The sequence below is a fragment of the Ambystoma mexicanum genome, chromosome 4q, assembly GCF_040938575.1.
Source record: "Ambystoma mexicanum isolate Mex_15411 chromosome 4q, UKY_AmexF1_1, whole genome shotgun sequence".
Lineage (NCBI taxonomy): Eukaryota > Metazoa > Chordata > Amphibia > Caudata > Ambystomatidae > Ambystoma > Ambystoma mexicanum.
In genome coordinates, this window is record NC_090928.1 from 690,464,993 (window position 1) to 690,484,206 (window position 19,214).

At 48.6% G+C, this 19,214-nt stretch overlaps 1 protein-coding gene across 2 annotated transcripts in view; it reads right to left on the bottom strand.

Moving 5' to 3' along the window:
* FERMT1 (FERM domain containing kindlin 1) overlaps window positions 1-18,003 on the bottom strand; it is a 422,040-nt gene extending 404,037 nt beyond the window's left edge. Inside the window, exon 1 of one of the 2 annotated variants that reach the window (XM_069608276.1) lies at window positions 17,867-18,003. The gene's annotated coding sequence lies outside the window, so the exon portion shown is untranslated. Of the gene's footprint in view, window positions 1-17,408; window positions 17,586-17,866 lie in introns of those variants that run through there. The other variant, XM_069608277.1, reaches the window with a different exon arrangement.
* Window positions 18,004-19,214: the final 1,211 nt, after the last annotated feature.

The following is a 19,214-nucleotide window of genomic DNA, read 5'->3' on the forward strand; positions in this document are numbered from 1 at the left end:
GTAAGACATGGGAAGGGCCTATCGAAAAGGAAGAGATTGGTCTGAAGGCCCTGGACCAAGACTGTCCCATTCAGATAGACAGTAATGATGGTTTTGGATCTGTGGAAGGTGGTCAAGAGGTCCTCTCACTGGGTGCCACCATTAATGGGAGATGAGAAAATAGGAGAGAGAATAGGAGACCATTATGAGGTGTCCATAGGTCAGGAAAGGGAACAACAAAGAGGATGTCAGTGAGAGTCTTTCTGGGGGAAGCACTGGTGTAGGTATCAGAGATAGGGAGGCCTGGGTTGGAGACCAGGATATCCGTCTTTAACTTTTTCCTTCCAGACTTAGTGAGAGGTATAGGATAGTCAATAGAGTAGCAGTTAGAGAAGATGGGAGAAATGGAGAGCACCATAGGGGGTGCGAGGAGAGGGGCACAGCCTAGTACCACATGCTTCGCAGGAGGAGTGTGGGGGTTCACAACAATAGGGAAACACAACAAGAAGCAAGTCAGGACACACAACAAGGAGAGGCGAGACACAGAAACAGCAGTAACCATAGTGGAATGGAGACCTAGAGAGTGGGGGAGAGCCTAGTGGAAAGCAGAAACACAGTACAACAGTAGAAACAGAGGAGCAGGAACCTAGAAGTGGGAGGGACCCTAGTGGAAACTGTAATACAATAGCAACAATGTCAGACGAGTATGAACCTTGGGTGGAGAAACAGACCTAGAACACCACAGTTAGCAACAGCAGACTAGGGGCTCAGCAAGGAGTCAGAAACACAACGTATGGCTTACTGCAAGGGAGGGGAAGCCTAAGGTTGCGTAGGGAAAGAGTACGGTAAATCAGGCGTAAAGGGGGAAGTACGCAGAAAGCACAGGCAGTTCAGTAGAGAGCAGTAGCGGCTGCTCTCACTGCCTGCACCTTACTTACATTATGGTCATAGGGTTAATGACAGGTGCAAAAAAAGGTGGAAATAAAGTAGTGCAATAATGCTATGTGTATCATGATGGCATGTGGAGCAAGTGAAAGAGAGCCTGGGGTTTCTGATGGTCAAACCCACCAAAAGAAATCCAGCGTGCCGAACAGTTGCCGGTAGAAGAGTGTCCAAACCAACACAGGGTCCCAGTTGACAGAGTGACCTCTGCCATGCAGGAGTACAAGGATAAGTAGAGGCTAAAACTCAGCCCTCACACTTCCACAAACCAAGAGCCAACACAATCATAAAAGGTAAAACAGACACATTCAAGAGATATACCTCCTTCTCATAAGAGGGGTGCAAATGTGGTTTAGAAACAACCCAAACAGTGAAGTATAACAGTCCAAAATAAAGGATTATCCAATCAAGGTTCTAAAAAAAATATATACACTGTACAATAATAACTAACCAAATGCTACACAAACCCCACCCCTGAGAAAAGAACACAGAATAAGCAGAGATAATAGATGCAGCACTCTGGGTAATGAATTAGGGTTGAAAGGCAAGCAAAAGCAACAATGTGCTTTGAAAAAGGATAAGTATGTGTGAACAAAGGGGGCGTGGCATGGAAGCCATGTGGTAGGAGGTAAACTTGTAAGATCTGTGTCGATCCTGACGAAGATCCGAACAAACTGGCGTGTACCGCTGGAAAATGCAGCCAAAATATATGCATAAGCATCGGAACAAACAGTGATCAGCTGGAGGGCTTGCCGGGAACAATCAGAGATGGAGTCGATATGCAATTTGATGCAAAAAGAAGCCACCCACAAAACCAAGATGTCGGGCGCTTGCTCCCGGATCCTCAGAGGAGAGCCGTTGCACTGAAAAAACGGCAGGCGGCCAGCATGAAGAGGCTCTGTAGGCAGACAGATCATTAAGGAAGTTGAATGAGCCCTAGTAGCACGCCAAGAGCAGAGGCTGCTGCACGGTCCCCAAGACTGCAGACCCTGGACCTGTGCCGGGGAGAGTTGCTACAGCACCGGTAGTGAGAGTGCAGGAGCAGGAGCCGTGCTCGGCGCCTGTGAGGGGGAGGCGACCGGTCCGCGACTCCGGCAGAGGCAGACGACAAACGCTCCACAGAAAAGGGGTATCAGTACTTCCCCCCAGTGGCAGACCCTGGCCTGGGCGTTGGAGCGGGATCCGCACTCGGGGCACTCGTGGAGGAGGTGACCGCTCTCCCAACCCCCCGACTTGGAGTGGAAAGCGGGGCTGCACATACCACACGGGATGCATCTTCTGAGCCGCGGCACCACGAGAGGCACGGCTGGGGACATAACATACAGGGGATTGATCCATACGGATAACGGCGAAGTGACCCACGGTGCCTCCCAAGCCAGAGCGGGGGCCTGCCCTAGGGAAATAAGGCTGATGCGGCCGTGTAGGGTCATGACAAGCTGAACCGCGGTGGAGGAGGAGCACGATAGAGCCAGTTTTCAACGAGGATCGGCAAGCTACATTGTTTCAAGCCTGGAACAGGGCAAAATGACTTTGGCAACATAGACTTGGGCTTCAGCAAAGCTAGTTCCCCCTATGATCCGCCCCTACTGCACCCGCGGTGTAAGTCGGGCAGACTGCGTAATGAAGGTAGAAGCTACTAACACACAGCATCCTGTTCCCACTGCGGTCCGACCCCTGCAGGAGAAGCCGCCGAGTAAGATGAGACCACCGAGGGACGTGTGTGAATATTGTTGGGACAGTAGGTGAGCACAGACCAGGGCAGTCTGAATTGCAACACGGTAAACCTGCACCATCTGCTTCAGGAAGTCTGTACTGTGCAACAGAAGGTGAAAGATAATGTCTTGCTGGAAGTCAGTGTGTGCAACAGGAAGTCAAAACTAAATTGCAGCAAAGGAAGACACTGGACTCCAGAGGGGTCATATTGCATCATATTACTGCAGGGTACAGGAAGTTCACACACTTGTTGCAATAAATCATGGCGCACCACAGCAGAAGCTACTATACTGTAAGGAAGTGACAATCTGTCAGAAGAAGCTAATCAAGGTGTGCATCACAACATTCATACTGTTCTGCAGGAAATCAAAGACCATCAGAAACAAGAGTGACCTGGATAACATTGGGTGGTACTTTGCAGTGAGACACAAACTCTCTTTTGCGTTGAGGGACAAGCAAAACAGAACTACGCGTGGGATGGCGTAGCCCATTTATAACACAGGCAGATACCCCAAGGGTATTCCATAGTGTGACCAACTCAGCTAGCTAAAGACAGCAGCGAACTACGCTTTATAAGGCACGCTTGAGCGCTCGAGTCATCGCCAGAACTGGCATCAGTCACTTCACAGCATTAAAAGAACTTTGCAGAAAGCCCACCACTGATAACGGACATCACGTAGTCGGAGGGAACATAATACTGTGGTGGGGTGAATGAGCTGTATTGCAAGTACAACTAGGGTACGGGGTAGAACACAATCCACTCACTGCACAAGGAGGCTGAACAGGAGTCCGGGCTATCGGGTGAGGGACCCTGGGTAAGAGTACAGAGGAGTACCGCCAAAGCTGGGGCGAGCAGCAACGACAGCTGAGACAGGTCGACGTGGGGGAACGCTACCCACCCGCTTAGCAGAGAAGAGGGGGATAGATCGGCGGGGCGTGCTGAATAACAATGGGACTCTCAACTGACATACCACCCAAACGGGACGAAGATTAGTACAGCACCCCTAATACAGCACCTTGGGCACGGCCGGCACCACCTGGGCAAATAAGATCGGCAGTGACTAACTGACGTGGGAGGACGTTCCCACTCACTGAACAATATAGGGGAATGGAAGGCCCAAGTATAAAAGTTTGCATCTAGTGATGGAGGGCTGAAACTGGGCAGAGTACGAAATCCAGCCGTAGGAAGCAAAGACGACGCACACTGTATGTTGAGATTGGAGAAGACTGCAGGAAAGGGGGACATACAACCTGCTCAAAGAGGGAATGCCAGGCAAAATGAAAGGGAGCAAGGGCATACAAACGAGCATCGAACACTGTATGAGGAAATCGAACAGGGGCCAACCCACACCGTCGGAGGCAACCATGGTCACACGTCTAGTACAGCAAAGCAGGAAGACGGCGAGAGCCCGATACTGGAAGCCATAATGGCCCTGAAGGCGTCTCTGGAGAGTAAGGTGGACACAGCCATGGAGGCCCTAAAGACGTCCTTACAGAACAAAATGGACACAGTGATGGTGGATGTTGGCCTCCTTCGACAGGACGTAAGAACCCTGGCAGACAGTTTGAGTACGGCGGAGCAACAGGTGCAGCAAAACACCACGGATGTGGCATCAACCCAGACCCAAATGTCAGACGTGCTCCGGAGAGTCAAGGTCCTGGAACAGAGGTCAGAGGACGCAGAAGGAAGGGATAGAAGGAATAACATCCGGATCGTTGGACTACCGGAGGGGGAGGAGGGACTGGACCCTACGAACTACGTGAAAAACCTCCTGCTCCAGGAGATCGGAGCAAGGGTACTGTTCCAAGGCTTTGCAGTGGAGAGAGCACATAGGGCCCAGACTAGAAGGCCCCAACCTGGAGCCCCCCTTATGCCCCCCCCCCCGAGATCAATGATTGCGAGGATCATGAATTTCAATGACCGGGAGAAAATACTGGCGCTCTCCAGGGAAGGGGGCCGATAACCAGGGACTACTCCAGGATAACGATTTACCCGGATTACACAATCCTGGTCCAGAAGCAGAGAACATGAGATAGCCCCACTAAGGAGCATCTCAGAGCAGCAGGAATACTTTACATGCTGTTATGCCCGGCGAAACTCCAGGTGTTATGAGAGGGCAGATCGCACTTCTTCGAGACAACGGAAGAGGCCCAAGCATGGATGGACCAGCAAGGCATCCCGCAGGGGAGTCCCAGGAATGCCAACAACAACGCAAATCTACCCAGGGGGCAATGGGAATGAGACTGCCATGGAAGAGATGGTTCCGACATCAAGAGAAATGCATAAGCCAGATTGAACATAAATAAAGGAGCAACAAGTGATGGTATTGCCGCAGAGGGCGACAGGGCACGCTACCCCAAGATTTTATTGTTAGCTAGGTTGCCAGTTTTAAGGCACCGTGCTGCCGCAGGCAGGTCCCATCTCGGTGGGTGAAGCAAGAGAGGCAGCAGAGCCCAAGCAGGGGGAGGGAGGCTGGCTGTTTTGTTAATAGTTAAAGTTGGAGAATGGTTAGTTAGGAGCAGTGAAGGCACGAGTGGAGGAGGAAGCACCAAGCAGCTGGAATGAAGTGCATATGGCAGGCAAATATGCATGCATCTTGACGAAGGCTAGCAGGGAATAATAATGCGACACACACAATGGACCCACACGTGCAAGACAAGGCATGAGGAAGAAGGGACAGACCCACCATAGGAGAGTGAAAGAGTGAAATCAGTGGCAGAAGGAACAAAATACCATCAGCAGACAGACAGGCCTATGGGAACAAATGGGCCATGAAACAATATAACCAAATGGGCCATGATAGGGCGGTCATAGCCACTTGGAAAGTCAGGGGACTGGACGCCTACGTCAAGAGACTAAGGGTCTATGCCTAGCTGAATAAAGCAAAGGTACCAATTGCTATGATGCAAGAAACGCATCCAACAGCGGAAAAGCAAAGCAAGATAGCTAAGAAATGGGGGGAGGGGGCAATTGTATGGCTCAGCATACTCAAACTATGCCAGAGGAGTGCTGACATGGGTGGCTCCAGGAGTACCCTTCCAGTTGATAAGACAAGAGAAAGACCGGGAAGGCAGAATGGTGATCGTACATGGAATGTTGGAGAACAAACAGGTGTGCCTGATTAACACGTACGCCCCAACCATGATCCGACAGAGTTCTTTAAGATGATCACACCCCAGCTGGCCCCCTACAGAAGAGCATGATTCATTTGGGCAGGAGATTTCAACTGCACGCTGAAGCCACAGGTGGACAGATCTGACAGTAAGCAGACAAAACCAGCTCCGCCGGCCAGGGCTCTGCAGAAGACTCTAGATCAGCTGGAATTGGAAGACGTTTGGAGGAAGGTACATGCTAATATCAAGGGATACACACATTATAGCGCCTCACACGGCATACACACCCGCATTGACTACTTGTTTATGGGCAGGGAATCCCTCCGGGAATTCACGGGGATACATATTAAGGCAAGGACGTTATCCGACCATTCCCTGATTGTAGCTACATGGACATACACAAGTAGAAGTGCCCCCATACCCACTTGGAGACTGAGGACGGAGGCACTGACAGATGAGGTCTTCCAGGAACACATCAGGGAGATGATAGAGGATTATTTTGATCATAATGTGGGGAGTGTGGATAGTACTGGCACGGTCTGGGAAACCTTCAAGTTGGTGGTCAGGGGAGAAGCGATAGGAAAGGTGGGCGGACTAAGGGGATCCATTTTGGTTGAACTGGGAGAAGTGGAAAGGGAGATAGAACTGGCGGAAACACGGGCAGCGGATGGGGGGGCAGAACCGGAGGAGCTTATGGCGCTGCAACTGCAGTGTTCCTCAATTTGGGAGAAACTGGGCAAATGTTTCTATGGGAAGCATGTGCAGAGACTGCATATCGAGGGGGATAAGCTGGGCAGGCTTCTGGCCTGGCTCACTAAACAATAGACCAGGCATGCACCAATAACCGCTATCAGGGATGAACGAGGCGAGCAAGTGAGGACCCAAGACGGAATTAATGGGGTGTTCTCACGCTTCTATGGGGAACTGTATACCAGGAAACAGGAAGCGGAGGGGGAAGATATAACGGACACTATAGGGGAGATTCCCCTCCTTAGGCTATCAGAGGACCAGGCACAGACACTGGATGTGCCCCTCATGCTTGAGGAGCTGACCACAGTGATAGCCAACATCCCAACTGGCAAATCCCCGGGTCTGGATGGGGTACCCAGGGAATTCTATAAGAAATACCAAGACATCTTGGCCCCACAGCTGCTAGAGATGTTTCAGGAGGCATATGAGAGGGAAGATTGCCACAGAGCCTGTCGGAACGGTCATCATACCCTTATTGAAACAGGGGAAGCCGCCTCTTGAGTGCGGCTCTTATAGACCGATCTCCCTAATCAATCAGGATTCCAAAATCCTGACCGCAGCCCTAGCTAATCGACTCAAGCGGGTCATAGCTACGATGGTGCACACAGACCAGACAGGATATGTACCAGGGAGAAATACCACATGGAATCTGCGTAGACTCCACCACGTAATCGAGAGCATGAATCACGAACAGGGGGAATGCGTGGTAGCGTCACTAGATGTGATTAAGGCATTCAATTCTGTAAACTGGGATTGGCTCCTAGGGGCTCTTGCCCATTTTGGGATAAGGGAGGGCTTCCTCCGCTGGATTTGGCTGCTTTACAAAGATCCCAGAACAAGGGTGAAAACGGGCAGACACATTTAAGAGGGGTGGAAGATTGGCAAGGGTATAAAGCAGGGATGCCCACTTTCCCTGGTGCTGTATATAATGGCTCTGGAGCCATTTGCGGTTTTCCTCAGGGCGGAGTATGGGAATGCTGGCATAGAGATAGACGGAGTGGAACATCTAATTTCAATATACGCAGATGACATGCTCCCCTATGTTGGGAATCCAAGAGAAAACATGCCAGACCTGCTAGAAGCACTGGGGGCATTTGCCGGACTGTCAGGTATTACCATTAACAAGGAGAAATCCTCACTCTTCCCCCTGGCAGGTTGGAGGGAGACCGCCCCGACCAGCTACTGAATCTGGGACTCATATGGACCCCAATCACCTTCCGATACCTGGGAGTGGACATATACCACAGCATTACGGCAAAGCACATGGCCAATACACAGGCGGCCCTTGCCAAAACTCGAAAAGGCTATGACGTTTTGGAGAACACTCCCACTGGGGATGATAGGAGGAGCAGCTCTATTGAAGATGATAGTTCTGCGCCGCCTACTCTATTACTTTGCTAATATCCCCTACAACATTCCCAAGCCCTTTTTTAGATGGCTACACACACTAGCAAGAGAGTTCCTATGGGCCGGGGGGTAGGAATAGGATAGCGCTAAATACACTTCAGAGAGGCTCTGAATGGGGGGAGGGGTCAAACTACCAGACTTTGAACGGTACTATCTGGCGGGCCAGCTCAAATTCACTGTGAAATGGTTGGGAGAAGACACGTCCATAGATACACTGCTCTTTCAGCCAGCAATACGACAGTATTACTTGAGGGAACTCCCATGGATGGAGAAGGCCCCAGCCAAACCACTCCCTACCATAGTTCAACTGGGCCCGACTATGGAAAAGGGCGTGGAAGATAAAAAAGGTGCGTGACCCCTACTCGAGACAGATCCCCCTTGCGGGACTTGTCGATAGTTGCACTGCGTCCCTGACCACCTACCATACGCAGTGGGAAGACAAGGGAATGGCACAGACCGGAGACCTATGGAAAGAAGGAAGGTGGGTGGATTTTCAGACCCTGATGGGTGAGCAGAGCCTACATAGTGGAACATTTTTACTGTACACTAGCATGATACAGAGGATCAAGAAGAGGTGGAGGACGTTGCCGGTAGAAGAAGATGGGGGAGGGAGCACTATATGCGTGGTATGATGTATCGGAGGGAGGACACACGATATCCAGACTCTATGAACAGCTCCTGGGGGTTAATAATGAAAGGGGGCTACAAGCAAGAGTCGGGTGGGAAGAGGAGCTCCACAAGACCTTCACGGACGAGGAGTGGAATAGGACAGTACAGTATTCTAAAAAAGTCTCTAGAAACGCGAGATTCAAGCAAATGCTTCACACCCAAAAGAATATCGCACATGGGACACAGACAAATCCAAAGCTGCACGCTTTGTGCGGAGGAACAAGCGGACATGATGCATATGTTCTGGTCTTGCCTGGTGACACTCCATTTCTGGGACGCAGTGAAAACAAGGGTGGAGGCAAGAGGGATCCAAATGCAAGCACAGATCCTAACTTTTGGGATTGTTCCCGAGGGGCGGCAAACAAAGGATGCATATAGCGAAAATGAAAGACCTAATGTGTATTCTAGCAAAATGCTGAATAGGGATGGCATGGAACACAAGCACAGGGCCATCAGCAGAAATGTGGTAGGCGGACCTGCATAAGTGGACAATAGCAGAAACATCAGTGTGGACCCGAGTGACACAGAGGAGGGAGGGAGAAAGCGGGCAAAAATTACTTGCATGGAACTCTCATATACTGGACCTATTTAATAACATGGAAGGGCAAGACACGACAGACCAGAGTGAGCTGGAAGAGGATTGAACCCCCCCACCCCCGGGGACAATGTAAGCAACAGAACTTGAAGGAGGTAATGGACATGCTTCAAAGGTTCAATGCGAGAGCCAGAGATGTACAGAACTCAAAGTGATGGTTAGACAGGGAGAGAGCCTAGCCGAGACTCCAAAGAGACAGAGGAAAGAGTGCGGATCCCGACACAACGTGCCAGTTGCAGAGTGATGTTTGTTTGTTGTTGGCGTTATTGTTTGTTTGTTCAATGTTGGAATTAATAAAGAGTTTTTAAAAAATGTATGTGTGAACGGAAAGGTTTCTAAGTGACCTAACTAGTCTCTAGTGCCCAGGAATGGACAAAGGTGGCAGTTAGCAGTCAATAGTACATTCTTTGCAGTTTAGCATAGTCGAACCAGACTTCTTGGCACTGTGTGAAGATCAGGAGAGAGCAAAAGGCAGCAACTGAGAGTCCTGCTGGTTCAAATGTGCTGAACAGTTCTTGAAACATGCTCCACACAGTTCAATAGTGAAAAAGACTAGGATCCCAACTGTCTTGGGTCTCGGGGGGATGCAAGTCCCAATCCAGGGGCTCGGGGACAAGAGGTGTCCTTTTCTCATGCTCCCAAACACGGGGGAGGCTGGCACACAGCTGCAGGGGTCCTTAAACACAGTGAGGTCCTGGAACCTGCTGTGGTTGGTAGAGAGGCAGTCTTACTCAGCAGCAGGTGATTTAGGTTGCTGTGAGTCCCACTCCAGGGACTTAGGGGCAGGATGGGTCCTTGTTCTCGTGCTCCCAATCACGGGAGAGGCCGGCAAACAACTGCAGGGGCCCCACAATACGGTGAGGTCCTGGGTGCCGCTGTAGCTGGCAGAGAGACAGGTTCTGTTCCAGCAGCAGATAACCTACAATGGTTCCTGGGGATGGCTAGGGGGTAGAGCTGATCTCACCCTTGGAAACGACTGCCTTCACCTCACAACTGGAGGCCTTGAAAAAGGACTGCTCTCTCAGCAGGGTCCAGTGAAATCTTCAGGATGGTTCAAGATGAGTCCAGATTCAAAGATGTTTCAGAGAAGTGGTGGGAGGTCACTTCTTTAATAGGCAAAGGTCCCCAGGTGATTGGACTAAAGCTAGCCTGCATTAGGGGTCCAATCCCTACTCTTGAAATGAGTCGACTTTGCTCTTATGATGTCACACCCAAAGTGCTTTCCTCCAGAGCAAGCAGAGTGGACAAGAAAGAGGCAGAGAGAATCAAAACTGCAGATCCCTCTCTGGCTCATCCTAACAGCACCCCCTCCCCTCTCAATAGGATCAAAGGCCTTTAGAAATACAGCACCCTGGTGTGAGGACTGGCTCTTTGTGAATGGGTGTACCTCCTGGTTTCTGTTCCCAGGCCAGCGTCCTGGCAAGTGGCTGTCCTGGGGGAAAGGGTGCTACCTGCCCTTTACAAAAGGAACAAAGAGAAGCAATCCCCCGTGGCTAGACCCGTAAGTGGACAAGGGTGGACCTTGTCTGGGAGGAATACACATAATCCTTCCACAGCTGGACTGGCCCCAGGGCTGTCACAAGTGTGAAATCAATTTAATTTGGGTGGGATAACTCCGAAAGATGCCGACGACCATACCCTAACTCGGGGGTTACAGTTGTATGTGCCACAAGGACAAAGTCTTCAGGATTATGAGGTTTTTGGGAAAGGGTGCACATTTTAAATGCAGCCCCTGGCTGCAGAGACTTGGGTGTCACTGCAGCTGTCAAGAGGGCGCCTGTGGCCTCTGATCCTGCTTTGTGCCACTGGTAGAGCAGGCACTGTGAATCAGGATACTGATGCAGAAAGGCACAAGTACAGACTATGCTTATGGCATGGAGTTTATGAAAGGGGAATCTGATTAGCAGATTTCCCTTTCAGAGATGGATTTCCCTGCATCATTTTATTCTTTAATTTTTTTAAAAGCCTGAGCTTTCACAGCCTTGCCAGATGGTAATTCATCACACCCAGACAGTGGCCACAAGGAGCAGGTGAAGTCTGCTTCTTGTTGAAGATGGTGGAAGACACTGTTTAGAAATGGAGCCAGCTCACAGCCGAAAGATATCCGCGGTAAATATGAACACTAAGGGGCAGGAAGGAGAAGAAAGGCAGTCCATGTGAAAAGCTGGTGTTGGCAATATGCAGCCAAACTTACAACAAGGGCAGAGCAAAGGAGTCTATGTAGAAAATATGAGATCAACAACATGCAGACAAAACAGATTGCATCAGATGGGAAAACCTGGCAATAATGGGAACAGTAGTCCCAGTAGCAAATCCAGGATCAGCCACATGTGGACAGAACACAAGGCACAGGAAACCACACCAGTAAGGTACCAAACACATGTTGTGGAGCATGGGCTCCTTACTTCTGGGATAAACGTAGAGCATGCACAGAACGCATAACTGCGGTGGGATGGTGGGAATTTTAAATCTGTACTGAAAACAGATGAGGAAACAATACTAGCATTGGAGGCCACCCAATGCAGTTAAGGCCAATTCCACTCCCAAGTGTCCTATATGGATCGTCTATAGAGGATCTTGGTGTCTGTTGCCTAGACACACACCATAATGGCAAAGTTCTTTATGGAATCAGACTGTAAGGGGTCTTTATTTTTTCTTTGGCTCCTACTGGCGAGCCTGTTTTAGTTGCCCACCCTTCGACAAAATTAAGGTGGTTTAGCAATCTCTGTTCTAGAGCAGTAGATTTTGGGCCTCATTACGAGTATGATTGTACGGGAAATAATGGTGGTAATAAAGTGGTAACTATTCGTTACCCATGCATTACAACACTGCTGTACTACAACGTTGGTGGTAAGGTGGAGGCTTTTCCTACAGCAAAATGCTAGAGGTAAATCCTTCACCTTACCGCTGGTGGCAACTCCTCCGAAATCCCCATGGAGGGACACACGGCCTGCCACCGCTTGTAATCCCGTGGTAAATGCACAATACCAAGTGGCAGTAACGGTAATTCCATTTGGTGGCATTTCGGCAGATTTACAACCAAAATACTGACAACCCTGTAACGAGGCCCATTATCTTTCAGATGCACATCTTGCTGTCAGCCCCGCAGTCACTTAGATGAAGCATGTATACTGAAGAAACTCCCCACCATATCAAAACAATATTTTTTTATTTATATAAATTGGAATAGTGGGCAAATAAAAGGACATTGGCAGGTGGACAAAAAAAATTGAAACAAATCTAGAGACAATCCCCACTGCACAGCACCCCTGTCCCTACCATGTGCACATGTACAAATCATCAACCATACGCTTGGAGCTCATTAGTGGATAAATCGTAGATGGGGGAACTCTTGCTTGGCACTGAGTGAGAATTCAACGGTTCCAAATTCGGATTCTATTGCCTGCAAATAATCCACAGGCCCTCCCTATCCAAGGTCTATCACTCAAGGTTGGGTAGATGCAACGCACACCACATTGCGCACGCCGCAATGCAGGATGCCGATCCACGTGGGGATTCCACCTAAAGTTGTAGATTAGTGAACATGCGTGTGTCTGTGAAAGATCATATGCTTAAGCCGTTTTCTCTTTGGGAACTCAGCTTTCTAAGGACTTCATTGGCTTTGACCCATTGCCAGACCACACAAACTGATCTTTGTTTTCCGTTTGTTTTGCTGATGAACAACGCACACACTTTGCATCTAAGGATGTGTAGGCACTGCAGGCCTCACAGTAACGGATCATGTATATCCCTGGGATTTCCCACTACAGGGCAAAGGTCATTACGCTCAAAAAACGGTTGAACTAAGTCGGGTTTAGCTTGGGTGACATGTGAGAAATCTCAACCTCTTATCAGGGCCATTTTAAGCACTTTTGGGGCCCTAGGCACGGACATCTTTGGGGCCTCCCTCCACCAAACCAAAGGAATTAAGTGATCAAAAATATCTGCAGCGCCCCCCCCCCCGCCACAATTATAACTCATAGGTTGATATGCTGCCTCACAGCATTAAAAATAAGGATGTTTACTCCCTTTAAGTGCCCTTACCCTCTTCATTCTTGCTCTAATCCGAATTATAAAAAAGTACCAGTTGAAGGCTAACATTATCAGTCTACAAAAAGGTTACGTCTGTTCTAGCATAGATACAGGAGACTTTTTATCAATAGAATACAGGAAGGTATGCAGCCTGTAGTATAAATGCAGGACTGTATGTAACCCAGAATAGACAGAGCACTAACATTTGCTGCCTCGCAGAATGCAAACATGCTCAAGCATGGAGAGAGGAGACCAATTGGTAGGAAGGAGAAAGCTACACATACCGTAGCATGGATAGTGGATGCAGATTAGAAGCTACCGGGAAGGTGTCTTTATCCAGACAGACTGAGATTTTAAGTGGGACATGGTTTTCAAATAGTGTTGCCATTAGACATCAAAAGAATAAAGTGCCTGTGGCGTGCAATATATCAATGCTCACTATTACAGTGGAAGCAACACAGGAGCCAGAGAAACCATGAGTGAGGATGTTTTGAAGATCATACCCTGAGAAGGAAATCTCTCTTAAGGGCTGACAATTTTGAAAGGTTTAGGGACTGGCAATTTCGAGAGTCTAGGCAATACAAGATTAAATTATATGCCCAGCATTACACACACTGGTTAAGAGGTGAATCTGGGATTTGTGCCAACTCTGCAATTTGTGCATTTGAACACTTTCATTACCAGTTCTTACCATGAACTAAAATAATCTCATTTTATAAAATGGACTTGGAAAGTACACCAATCAAATTACCAAACATGACCATTTTTTAAAACAAAATATTATAGAAGGGTGTAACACAGAATGAATGAAGCTTCATTCTCTCAATCATCAAGAGAAGTATATAAGTACCAGCACACCAATCAGTGTGATTTAACAGATTTAGGGCCTCATTACGACCCAGGCGGTAAGTTACCGCCTGGGCCGTGACTTTACCACCACGGCGTAAACTACGTTTACGCCATGGTGGTTGGCGGACTTACCGCCCCATTCCGAGGTTGGCGGGCGGTAAGTCCCCAATCCCCATTTACCCTTCCCCATTCCCATTTTTGCCCCATAGGGCATAATGGGAGTGGGGAAGGCGTTAATTACGCCACCGTAAATTACGGTGGCGTAATTAACTCCATGGTCCCTTAGCGCCATGGATTTTAACACCTGCTAAAAGCAGGTGTTAAATCCGCCATGGCGCTAAGGGACCTCGTACTCAGGCGGTAAGGGTCGGCGCTGTTTACGCCGTCGTAAAACCCTTACCGCCTGAGTCGTAATGAGGCCCTTAATCCGGGTTGGTCTTTTGTATTTTAAAGCTTTACATACTTACAAAACACAGGCTTGTGAAATTGTCATTTATAAACGTGCAGAAAAACCTTTGAACTTTACAAAAATGCAAAGCGTTTTTTTGTGTCAAACGAGCAGACTTTAAAATATGCTTGCCTGAGTCCTTCACCATCTGGTCCGCTCCCTCTGTCTACCACCCCTTCCACTCAAATGGCCTACATAAGAAGAAAGATCAAGTAATGGGCTAAATGATGGCACCAGCATGCAAGGAGGCAAGCTTCACAGAAGACTACATTAAATGTACGAGATATTAGATGATAGACCAGGATCACTGTATTGTCTGCCGGCAAAACCAGGATACAAGCATGAATGCTTTTGGTTCCAAATTCAGATACTTATTAATCTCTTGGACTAACAGTTTATGCAAATCATTGGAGGTGATTGCCTAGTTTTTACAACACCCCATCTGAACAAACCAATTTGTAGACCTTCATCATAAGGATGACATGTCCGTTTTTATAGCAACCCCTATCTTGTGCAGGTACATTCCTGATAATAGCACCTGTTGTGCTGCAAAACCAAGTACATATGCAGGCAAGTTTATAAACTTCAGATATAGGAAAGGCTCAGCCAGCCTTACAAGAATGTGGTACATAGGAACACATATCTCTGCAATGAGCGCTTAATACACTGAGCTAACTTCTGAACCATTGTGGCACTCAATTTACCAATATGCATTTCAAATTTGGCTATTGCACATGATCAACATAATTCCCACAGGAAGGAAAGAATGCTATAGGAGTTTTGCCGCAAGGAACACACACACTTCATATAAAACAGGGAACACAGAAAGCATTACATGATGAATTGATCGAGGCAGAATGTACTTGCCAAAAAAGACAGGCAATAGGTTTGGAGCCAAAGCACCATGCAATGCAAAATCCTGATGTGTGCTATTTAAGTTTGGTGAACAAAGGAATCTTACTTCTTTATATCAGGCAGCCTTGTGGGGGGGCCCTCAAGGTGGGGCCCTGGGCAGTGCCCCTTTAGCCCTCCCATAAAAACGTCTCTGCCTCTTACCTTAAATAGGGCTATCAGGGACACAGCAGGAGCCAGAAGGCAAAGCTGAGGAGTCTGCTTCAATGGCGAGAGGAAGACAACCAGCTGTGGACCAGGAAGGAAACTTCGCCTGATGTGCACCTGGTTTAGTGCAGTGGCAACAAGACTGGAGTGTGGGTTGCACACATCACCAGAAGTGGTTTTCAGCACGTAAAAACAGGTGGTATGCATCAAATAGAGAAACATGTGCAAAAGAAGCTAGAGCAAAGTCCTAGCCTCCAGCAACACAAGAAGAACATTACTGTTATCCTTTTTGCAGGAAAATCCCATTAGCACTTTTCTTTGTCACAGTAAAGACAAGCATTGGCAATGCCAACAGTTTGGGCTTTTGTTTCAACTGTTCCTCTACATACGTTATTCCTTTTAACTGTACTCCAATGCAATAGTTTTGGCTTACAGGTGTCGCAAGCGACACCTAATAGCCCCAACTAAAAAACGTAGATATTATAAACCAAAGAAGAGTTGGAATGGTCACTGGATCCTGCAACCGCACAGATCCCTTGTATGAGGGCACATGGGCCGAGATGACAGGGGTCTCGGCTAAAAGAAAGGCCCATTTCCCAATGCTATCTTTTTTAAAATATTTTATTAGCACCAGAATAGGAGAGACCAAGAAGGACAGCCTGGATGAGCAGACGAGAGAAGAGGTACTAATTTAGGGATAGAATCGAAAAGGGCAACGAGTGAACATCTGGCAAAGGGTGCTTAGCCCGGTGGTGGGTAAAAGCAGCGAATAAGAAGGGCAGCAGGGATGAGCAGATGGGAGAAGAGGTACGACTTATGGATAGAATCGGCAAAGGCACTTGCTAGACACCGCTGTAGGGGTATTAACTGTCCAGTTATGGTAGCAGGTGCAAAATGGTGTGATTGCCTGGGCATCTAATAGTAATACCTGGGAAATGCCTAACACTTGTTGTGGGCTTTGTCAATGTCTTTTGTCAACAGGACTTCAGTGAAGGACACACTAAGTACTTACACATCTAGTGGCTGATCATTTTACTGTGCATAGCCTTCAAAAATAGGGAGTTCTCAAAGCCTACCATCATTTGTACATCACAAAACTGGTGTCAAAAGAGGACACCATCAGTCTTTGATTTATGAGCGTCTTTGAGAGAGTCTTGCATTAGGCTGACAATCAAATTTAAAGTTGATGACTTATTGCTGGGAAATCCCACCCAGGATCAACTCGCTGACATCAAACCTAACAGTGTCTGTCTGCTACCTGTTCTTCCGCTCAGCATGGTACATTGTACACCCTCACGGCCGTGACTCCCGTGTCTTAAGAGGCAAGAAAAGTTTATAAAAGGCAGGGTCGCTCTATTGGCACAACAGAGCCGAACGCCATCACGGGAGCCCACGGACTCAGGAGCTTCCGTCTTCATTCATAGTCAACGGCAAGAGGCTGCCAGTGGGACGGTAAATCTTAAAACCCAAACTAAAAATGACAAGCGTGTGAACACAGTGACATCACTCCACAGGCTGTTTACCGTTCTCCCCCATAGGTGACACGTCGTGATAGCAGGCAATGTGGAGACATCTTCTTTTGACTACAGTCGTTACTACGGGGTTGGGGTCCGCAGGGGAGTCCATTGGGGAAGCGCAGGCGTGAATGCCGTGTGAAGCGCAGCTCGTAGACTTTCCGCACGGAAGCCTCTACGCCCGGTGTAACGTCCGTTTTCGGCAAGAGCGCAAAGCCCGCAAAACTTAACTCTCGGAAGAGCAAACGGATGTGTCTCAGTGCCGCTCTTTTGAGCTTGCTCCTGTGAGGAGAAATAAATCACATTGCACTTCCCGGGTTGAATCGTTTCTGTGTACCTGATCCTCCTGTGCCCTGGTCCCAGGCGCCCCTGGTCTCGCTCCAGCCCCCCGCGGACACCGCTCCTTCTCTCCTCGGCTGCGCTGTGGCCGGTGCAGGTTCCTCGACATGTCCCTTGCACGCGCTCCTGGGAACCTTGCGTTCATGCTGCCATTACGAAGATCCGCAATATGTATGGCCGCCAGGTGAAATCCGCCCGGAGGACAGTGCTCCTGGAACAATGCATTACCCAAGCCCCAGGGCTCGTTTTTGGGTGTGCGCTTGAAAAGGCGAACATCCGAGGCTAGGCTGGAAAGAATGTCAGGCGTGACAGAACACATACCTGAGCTCAGCGAGGGGAGTGCTTCCACTTATCTCCCGCGAAGTAGGAAAGGCAACGCAAACAGCTAGAGTTGCCACACTTTTTATTCAGCGTTCTAAGTTGCGAACTACATCTATGCCATGCACCCGTGCTTACCTGTGCTCCGCTCAGAGATAGGCTGCGGTGTCGGGGTAGAAGGCGGAAGCTCTGCCCGTCAGATCCCAGGGGGAGTGAGAGCCACCTGGCCTGGGCTGGAGAGCCTCCAATACGTCAGCATGCCGCACGAACAACATGGCCGCTGCCAGCAGCAGCAAAATAGTTCCTATGAGCAAGAGTTTGGGCGGAGATACTAGGCAGGAATGGGTGGAATTAGCCATAGGGATTAGCATGGCTATGGGCAAAGAATGAGTGAGCTGATAACCAAACAATAGTGTATCGCTCCTCAAATGTAATTTCTCTGTGCCAGTGTTGAAGTATCATTTCTCCCTATGTGTAATTGAGTCTGTACATTAATGCAATAATTTGGGATGTATTAATAGCCCAAACTAAACAAGCATTGGCAATAGCAACAGTTTGGGACTTTGGCTGCCCATGACCATGATGATCCCTATGGCCATTCCCACCCACTTCCTGCCCCTCCTCACCTAAAATACACCCTCCTGAGATAGGTAATCGCAGCCTTACCATCAAATTTTACACTCACAGTGCCTGCCAGTGTTTTTTCAAAGCAGTCTTCTGAGAGTTGACTTAATTTGCGCTATAAACATGCTGCTGGTGTAATAAAAATGTCTAACCAAGTCTGCCTTCAAACACTCTATTTATAACCACTCTGCATGTCCGTCACTGAAGTCCTTTTAAAGAGAAGTATTGGCAAAGCCAACAGTTTTGGCTTGTGTATAAGTATAAGGCCTTTGCCAGGCACCACTATTATATGCCAGGTACTCGCACCCTTGTTAAATGTTATGTATTTGTACCACGCACCGTCACCAACAGGGTTAGTCCCCAGGCACTCTGGCGGATCTGCAAATGAGAAGGCAGGATGGGTTAGTAGGGTGAAGAGGGAGTAGGATAGTGAGAGCAGTGGTGTTCTGTTGGCAGTTTCATCTCGGTATACACTGTGCACTGAGCTTTGGTGCGAGTATCGGAGCGAGGTCAGTCCTTGTGTGCTGTTGGTGCGGTTTATGTGTTGGTGTGGTGAAGTGAATGCGGCTTGCGTTGCAAGAGGTGGTTGTGTTAGTTTTTTTGAGTGAATTAAGTATGCAGAAAGTTTGAGCTTTTTTGGTTAGTGAGTTGTATGTTTTGCAGCCGATCTTCACAGTATGCCTGAATGCGGTTCCATTCCATCCTGAGTCAAGGTACCTCACGGAATTTACACAGGGCCAGATGCTGTTTGAGCCTACTAGATTAACTCAGTGGTACTGCGAGTCCCCGAGTATATTTAACAGAATACTGCATGCCAATCTATGGAATATTCAGGTGCCTAGCACCATTATCCAGTATGTGA